Below are 9,564 nucleotides of genomic sequence, written 5' to 3' on the forward strand. Positions count from 1 at the left end.
TTTGGACGTCAACCTTAAACAAGCAGTTGACACTACAATTTGCAACACCAGTAACTTATTGGGTTTTCGACATAAAGAAAAAAAGCCAAAAAACATTCAATTATAAATATAATCAAGAAAAATCAAGTTTACTTTTAAGGTGGCATTGCAGGATAGCACTCTGAGACCAGTAAATTGACCAACACCATGATTTTTTTCACTCCTATGACAAACTGCTGCCGCTTGTGGCCTCTTTGCTGTTAATTTAAGTTTAATAAAATTGAATGTAGTTGTTGTATATTGTGACACGCTGTGGTGTGTCGAAAGTAATTTTTATATTATTGTTTATTTATTCAACAAATGACACCCTTAATGCATACTGTATGTTAATTTTCCACTAAGCAAACAAATTGAAAGCATTCCTCAAAAAGGAAAAATAATTTGTTGAAGTTTAGGAGTAGACATTGTACCAGAAACCAAAGATTTTAATTCATACCAGCAACAGCACCACATTTCTGATTTGAAACTTGAGTTTGAAGAAAGCTTGCTCTGTCGAAGGTGTAATCTAATCCAGTATTGAAGTCTCTCAGTGTTGCAGTAGGACAAAAAGCTGTTATTTATAAATTAGTATTTACTGAATTGCAACAAATTTTCATCCAAAATAAAGTTTTAATAACTTACGCTGACATATAATTTTGCCGTCGCCTTCATATCCATCGATGCAAATACACTCATATTCGCCGCTCCCCAGTGGAAAACACACGGCTTGAGGGTGACAAAGTGCTATTTCACACCCTGGCGGAGCTGTAACAGAAAAAAATTAGAAGGGTTTTTCAAGTTAATGAAAACTTTTCAGCATAGCATCGTTTTTATTTTTTGCGGCATGGAAACAACAATGTTAAACAAATTAAGCATTACAGAGTAAGTTCAGTGGGTGGAATGTTCTGAAGGCTACCTTGTTCACAATTCTTTCCTTTGTAATACTCTGGGCAAACGCATAAGTAGTCGTTGTCTAAATCCTTACACTCGCCATGGTACAGACACGGCCACGTTGCACAATCATCGATATCTGCCGAGTGTAAACGACAAACAAGATAAGTATGTTTAATGAGGGTAAATTTGTGCATTTCCACAGACGAGCGAACTAGCCTCAAATTAGGCCAAATTAGAGGAAAATTCGTGGAAAAGTGTTTAAATTTGTTATTAATATTAAAGCAATACAAATCAACACTACTTACTGATTAGGCAGTTTCGGCAAGTAAAACCCCCTACTTAAATTCACGACGATAATCATTCAGTTTATCGTAACAGGTAAGATTTTATCACAGAAACTTACTGCGCAGTTATTAATATCTGGATAACACGTTTCCTTTATAATTAAGTTGCTACCATATTTCATTACTAAAAGTACCCAACTTTCCTACTGCAACAATAAGGAGAGTAACCACTATAGGTTAGTTGTTGGTTTGACAACTGTTAATTGTCAAATCACAAAACAAAGCACTGAATAAAGCGTTCAAGCCAAGAAGATTAGTTACAGAATTCTTCCAAAATAACGGTTTATTAAATTTTGTCATTGTAATTGGGTGTGTCGATTATGATTTAAATAGCAATAACAGAAGTCTTACCACTAGAACAGTTATTGTCTGTATAACCTTGCAGACAGTCGCACCGATAATCATTGATTAGGTCCTGACAAGTTGCATTGTTATTACACGGGTTTGATGCACAATCGTCTATGTCTAAAAATATAAGAATGTTACCAGATTTTAAATCGAGTAACTTGTCGAGTAAATAGCGAGCTTACTGGTCGAGCAGTTTTTCCCAGAAAATCCTGGTGCGCATTCACATCGATATTCGTTCAACAGGTTCAGACAAGTAGAATTGTTTTCACAAAATCCCAACGAGCACTCATCAAAATCTAACGCACCAAGTATATGACATAACTAAAAATGCGTGGGCAATGTAATCATAATAATTGGATCTAACGAATGTTATCAGGTTAGAATACTATAAAGGTATCTTCGTTACACTAATTAAAATTGTTTTCCATGTGTACGTCGTTGTGTGCCTGGAGTATTTATTGTAAATACAAATAAACAAATATCTATCCCCAAACAAGGCAGAACTATAAGAAGAGCAAACAGTAACACTGTTCTGTTTATGTGCAGTGCATTGCATATACCCAAAGTGCAGTTTTTGCCAGCATAACCCGGAAGGCACGTGCATTCGTAGTCATTCGCTCCATCGATACATGCATAGTTGTTTTTGCACGGCGTTGGGTTGCACTCATTGCCTAAAAAACAGGCAGTGTTAAGGTAGGCTGTTGCACAGGAGGAACATTTGACAACAATTTGTGTTCAAATAAGGCAATTTCTTTAACTCCGCTAATATAGTTAGTCAATCATAATCCTTGTCCGACATTTAGAGTTTGGTATGCCGGGGTATTGAGAAGGCTCAGCTCGTTCAAACGCAATACATGTGGGGCAAACACGTTTTGTACGATATTCAGGAAAATCCTTAATTCGATAAATAATTTTCCCAAACAGGTATTTTCTTCAGCAACACCACTGCTGTTAAGTAAACAAATTTTACATACTTGTGAAGTATTCCAATTGAAACCCCACATTCGTAACGTTAAAATTTGTTGAAAAGATCAGTAACAAATTGTTGTTTGGCTGGATAGTATAAGACATTGTCGTCATCGTGTAGTTGAACCACCCGACTAGTTTTGTGTCCAAGTAATACTAAAAAAAGTCAGCATTCTTGAATCTTATTTGCGATATTTTAAATACTGGTACAAAGTTGAATCACATTGCGGCCAGTTAACGAAAGTCCTATGTTTCCTTAGTTCCAGTAACCAATACACTAATAACATAGAAATACAACGTACATCAATGCGGTCTTTTTCGTCTCCTAGGATACCCGTTAAACGTGTATAAACAGTGTCTCCAGGCAGAACTGCGGAGATGTTCCATTTGCAGAAAGCGTCGTTGGCATAAGGTAGGGGATAATTAGGTGAATGGATGTGGCGTTGTTTGGTATCTGCTTGTATTTGCACGATATAAGAAGGGCAATCTGTGCAATGTAGGACAAAAAAAAAAGTTGTATTTGTGGTAATAAAAGTTTTTTGTCGCTGTACAACCTATAAAAACCATCTTTGCAACTTATTTCAATTCAAGTGCAGTGTATTACAGAGATACAAAAAACACAAACAATCCTGACTTTGCAGAAGTCTATCTCACCAGTGTAGTATTGCAAGGAGAATCCAAACCCACCCGTAGAGTTTTTGTCCGATGAGAACTTCACCCTTACCCAGTTGCTTACCGTGTGATAGTCTCGGTCGTAGACTTGGCCAGATATTCGAGTCATTGTACTGTTTTTTGAACCGACTGGCATCTACAACAAAACTGGCAAATTATTTGTCACGACAAGTTGAAATAATTAGGAAAAGCGATTGGGGCCGAGCAAAGCACAACAGCTTGAACTGTAGAATGAAATCGCATTACATCGGTCATACGATTCCCCACCCATAAATCCATCTGAGTGACTCATTTATAAAAGATTTCGGCTAAACAAATTTATCTGTAGTTTTGTCGTACGCCCAAAGCTGTAAAAAATTTCGTTGTGACAAACCGTGATCGGCCATGTTTCATCCTTGACCGTTGACTTAGATTACCGTATATAGGTAATTGACTTATTTAAAAGGAACACACTTGTACTGGAGTTAGCGTCAGAAAATCCTTGTTTTTATCAACCTCCAAAAAACGTAAGTGAAAAACAAGTCCTTTGCCCGACGGAGATCTAATCTCCCAAATGCAATTCGTGTTTGGAGGATAGGAGATGGGGTAGTTGGGTGAAGTTAAAGTCCTGGAAGTATCGTATGCCGTCAGATAAACGGTGCTGCTTGGACAGGCTGTAAACCATATAGTTATAATTTCAATATAAATCCTAGCGATAAAAATTTTGTAGCATTGGCTGATTACAAGGAAAACTTATCATCTCACTTTGCGATTATTAATTTATTTATATTGGCTTTAGGAAACTTTCTCTTTTGAAATCAAGGTTTTTTTTATTGGTGAGGAATAAATTAAATCGTGTATTTACAGTAAAAACTTGTGTTACTGCAATTTTGTTTCGTAAAAATCAATTACATATGGTCTTCATGTATTCATTATGTTGCTTGCCTACAAATTCACGTACCTGCGTATTGACGGTATGTCAATTCAAAACCCCAGGATGTGTTTCCGGGATTCGTAACAAAGTTTATCAGTACAAAAGATTCAGTTGAAGAAAGCTCCAAATTGTAGCTTATTGAGTCAGATATGCTGATGTTGTTCATTGAATCATAATAAATCTAAAAAAAAAACGAGAACAGATTAGTTTGGAAGTTATGGATTTGTTTGTGTACCATGAAGCAAAATAAGGTTGTTTGGATTATGCCTAAATGCTTTGAATACAACTGATAGCTTTCGCACATTTTGCCCGAAGTGAGTTTTACCAGTAACTATGAGAATTTACACATATAATTCACCAAGATTTCAAGAGCTGTAGTGGGTTTTGACATCTCATCTACTCCGAAATCTGCTCCTAGTGCCGCTAAAATCTCAACGTGCAGTCAACTTACGTGCAAATAATCGTCCTTTTGCAATGACAGTCTGTAAATTTGTATGTATATCCTATAGTCAGACGATGTAGAAGCTGTCTTTATTTTCCACGTACAGTTGAGGTTTCCAGGGTATTTATTGCCAAAGTTAGGTGAAAGCAAAAACTTTGCGGCGTCTTCGGCATTCAGGACAACTTCATCGTTTGAACAGACTTGCATAAAACAAAAAACAAGCTAAGGTTTAGATTGTTCGAAGTCGTTTCAATAATGACCTGAGCATGTAATTTAAATCATTTACACCAAATATTAGATACGTCCTGGTTTTATCGTTTCCCGTGAATTGCGATACAAATCAGCAAATAAAAATCCTTTCAAAGTTAACCGTTTAAATTTATTGTTATTTTGCCAGCAAATTGTTATAGGTACCTTGGAAGAACTCAAGATTAAAAGATCCAAACAACGAGGTGTTTCTAGAGGTGAAGTGGATAAAAACAGTGTCTTTCGTTGAGTACAAGTGGTCGAAAGATGTGATTTTACTCCCATCCGGATAATTCACAAGGTTATTCCCATCCTCCCATATCTAAGAAAAACACACATACACAAACAAATAAGCAGTGTTTTTTTGAGTAGCGAGGCAAGTAAATTGTTGGGTGTGCAAATCATTCTCATACTCTCGTCTTATCCCTTAAGGTATTATTAGAGTGTAAAAATGCTTACACTTAATAGATCATGTCCTAACATGCTGTAACGAACATAGATGTATATACGGTGGTTTTTCTGGGCAGTTATTTTCCAAGTGCAGTTTAGATGAGAGGGATATGAAAATGGGGAGTTTGGTGAGTATATGTTGCGAGGTGTATTTCCTGCATTCCACTCAACCACTGTTTCCGGACACCCTTAAAACAAGAAATCCGTATACTTTACAGTGTCCTCAGGACGCATCTAGTGGTATGTGTGTGGTGAAAAACGAGTAAATCAGTGATTACGCTATTCAGTGCAGTCGCATCAATGTCACACTATTCGTAAGTATTTACCAAACACATTAATGCCGAACATAGTTGTGTAAATTAGACGAACTTTATTAAAATTAGCTCAAGAAACTAAGTATTGGACTTACCATCTGTACGCAAAGAGTATTCTACGATAAATCTGCTGATTGAATCCAAATTTGGATTTTTAAAGTCTATGATGCTGTAGTTATGACTTGTGATGAATGAATGAGATGCTAACTGGCCTTGTCCAATAAAAAAAGGCAATGGTCCATCATAAATCTGCAATTAAAGCACGTAATTTTAAACAATATGTGGTCATCGGTTTACCGATATCTACTCAAAATTATATCAGAATTGTCATTGATTTCTTACGGTGAGACTTGCACCTGGAGGGACATCCGCATATCGCATGTGGATATAGATTAGATCCGACGCAGTGATAAACCATTTGCAGAAGAGATCCCCATAGTAATCGAGTGGATAGTTGGGTGAAGTTATGTACTGGACAGATGAGTTTGCGGTCCGGTTAGCTTCAGGTGAGCAAACTGCAAATCGATACATGTTCTAATGTTTTGTGTAGTATTAATATGCCAGACTGGAAGTCTTTTTATTAAAAGCTGAACAAGCATAACAGCTTCACAGAGTTTTAAGTGTCAGGCTGATAAGTTTTTTAACACTAAAAATGTATACGCATTTATGCAAAAGAGTCAATAACGATCTGTAAAAGATCCACAGCGCACGTTGTTTCGACCTAAAACGTCTGATCAGTGCAGATGGTCTTGTAGGCTATTAGCCAGACACCGTCAATTCGTCTGCAGATTACCGAAATATTACGAAGTTGACGCTTACCATCGAAAAACTCGAAGCTAAAACCATTATCTGGTTTGTTAGAGTTGGTCTGGAACTTTAAGTTGACAAAGACATCAATTGGCCCCAACTGTACATTCTGAACCGTTATAGCGGACAACGTTTCGGTTTCGTTGGGTGCTGTCAACTAAGAAATTTTATACCATGAGTATAGTAGGAAACAACAAGCATAGTGACAAAGTCAACCAAGCGAAACGTGCATGCTGTGGGCTGTAGATGTCACCTCTTGGAAAATTGTTTCATTATTTCATGAAGGCAAAAACTCATTATTCGCGTAAATCAAAATTTATAAATCATAGGCCATAGCTCAGTTTTAGCAGAGTGACATGGGCACCAAATACCTCGCAAAACACTAACAACATCTAGATTAACACAAGAGATATTTTAATGAACACGAAACAACACGTAATTTCAGAAACAACCATTTAGAGTTTTGTCGGAAATAGATCAACTGATCAAACATCCCACTTACCTCTAGGGTACCACCATGACGCAAGGCTAACCATAGGATAAGCAACGCCGCCCTTTTCGATGGACTGACCATTATCTTCCATTCACAAAGTAAGTTCGGCGGAAAGTAATAACCGTTGTTGGGAGAATTGATCCACTGTCGTTTAGTAGTGGCAGTGACGTTAACCGGATATTTAGGACACGCTACGGTTAAAAAATATGAGTTTGCAATCAACGGCTTATGTTGGGTTAAATAAACTTGCATCTCCTAAAACTCAAGACGTAAATATGCAAAAAAAGCAGAAGATATGCAGAAAAAGCGACAGTGAAAGTGGGTTCGAACCTCAGCGTGTGAACAAAAAATCATTTTTCCTGAAAAAAGAAACCTGTTTTAATAACAAAGAACTTACTTGTAAAATATTCCAGTGCAAACCCTGTGTTGTCGGTATTTTCGCTGTCCGTAACAAATTTAACTTTTACTTGATGATTTTCGCTGTACACATAGTTGCCGACTTGCGTTCCAGTTACAACTAGAGGTTGGTCTGATGCGTATATCTGAAAGTTTATTAGACGTTTTTACATTAAAAGGTTTTCGGAGTATTACAGTAAGTATATAACAGTGGATTGTTTATGCACTTGCATACATACCTAAGTACTTACCTCACCAAAAAATGTTACATAAAACGTAAAATATATTCATAATAATTTGAAAACTTTTCGATCCTAACCCCATTGCTTTCTCTTAAAGAAACTTATGGCAAGATACGAAGCAAAAAACTGCTCACGTATAAGAAATCACGACGATTTTCAACATTCAGAGACATGACGCGGACAAAAATCCGGTCGCCGATGTTGCTTTCTATGAACCAATTGCATACTAAATTGATGCTGTTGTATGGTAAAGGGTAATTTGGAGATAGCAGGAACTTTCTTTGTTGCTCGGCTCTCAAGAGTACCCCCTTGGTTGGGAACACTACAAATGCAATATTATTTTTTTACGACTTGCTTAGTGGCTGTAGAGGAATCTAGCCCTCGGTTAGCCATTGTTTTATTATCTGCGACAGCAAATTACTTTGGTTCGCTAATATCATGAAGCAACAAGGCTTTATTACTACTACCGTAATTTTTGCAGAAACTGACGATGCTTACATAAGCGAAATCGATTTTTTACAAAAAAAACCTGCTGACTTCAATCTGAGTCTTGTTGCTTCATGATATTATTTTTTTTAGCATTTTTAGTCATACAAATAAAGCGGTTTGTTAAAAAAAATGCTTTGTGCAGTATCAAGCCTGTTTAATGTTCATGCATATAATCAAAGGTAAATCAAAGGATATTATGTAATATTTAATAAGCAAGTGATTTATACAAATGATTTTTATTGAACGCACACACTCTGGGATTTATTGTCTTAACATAAAAAGCACAGATGAATGTACCAATTAACAAAAACAACACGATAACAAAAATGATTTACCTATGTTTCCAGCAGCATCACAGTTTGATCCAAAGTTGCAAAAGTCCTCATTACAGCAACACGTGCTTGGGTTCTAAACAATTATGTACAGTTATAATTTACGCAATTTTTTCTTTGTTGATAAACATAGGTCTTATAATTTATATTTGGAACTTTAACTTATAAAAAAGCGTGTCTGTTTAGGTTGAATTACCTCAATCGTATCACACGTCAATTTGTCTGCACACCCTTTCGTTATTCGTGATGTATTCCGGTTTACATGTGTTATACAGTGATCCTGTTAAACACAAACCTCGTGTTTACTATGCGTCTAAATCAATTGCAAACTTTTTGTTGGCTTTGCGTATTTGACTCCAAATTTGCGCATCTTTTAACAAGAGCTAAACGACAGAATATTAAAGTTATCTTCGGTTACCATTATCGGTTACGTAATAAATAAACCAATCTTTAAAATATGGACAATATTATTCCTAGCAAATCTCAAAAATATGAACAATTTTACACTTCTGTAGACAAGGTTGTTAAGTTTTGTGACATGAGAACGATTAGCCATAACAAAGCACGTAACCTGATTTGACGCCGGGCACTCTTCAACAGTTTCGCATGCCTCGACCGTCTTGGATTCGCTGCACACAACACATAGGCGCCCTGAAATAGATCATAAGAAATAACTTAGAAATTACATGCTGTCTGGCTACGCTATACTTGCCTTCGGAAAAAGAACTTAATATCACACACCATGCTGTTAGCACCAGAACCTTTGTCAACATACAACGGGGCATAGTCGTGTTGATATTTAGAAAGATATTTTTATATCTTTCTGTTCAACTAAGTGGAAACAAGAGCGCTTTAAATATCTGAATTGCAAACGCCCAAAACAACAGCAGCGAAAACAGTCAGCGCGGTATGACAATAATATTTGGCCTTTAGTCATCGTTTAGTTTATAATCAAATGTCACGTAAAGCGATGTGCTTTAATTTGACGAGGTCATCAGCGACATTAAATGGGGGCCGAAAGAGTAATGCCATTGTCATAAATTCCGCAAATCATTGTAATATATGATTCATTGCCACAGTGTAAACGTTGTCTGATGTCAGAAAACAAGTTTCAACAACACTGCTGCTGAACTGAAGGCAGCGACAAATAGTACTCATAGCCCAAACTACAGCAACGAACCAGCACTTACCTGTGCAA

This window comes from Ascidia mentula, chromosome 7 (assembly GCF_947561715.1).
Source record: "Ascidia mentula chromosome 7, kaAscMent1.1, whole genome shotgun sequence".
Lineage (NCBI taxonomy): Eukaryota > Metazoa > Chordata > Ascidiacea > Phlebobranchia > Ascidiidae > Ascidia > Ascidia mentula.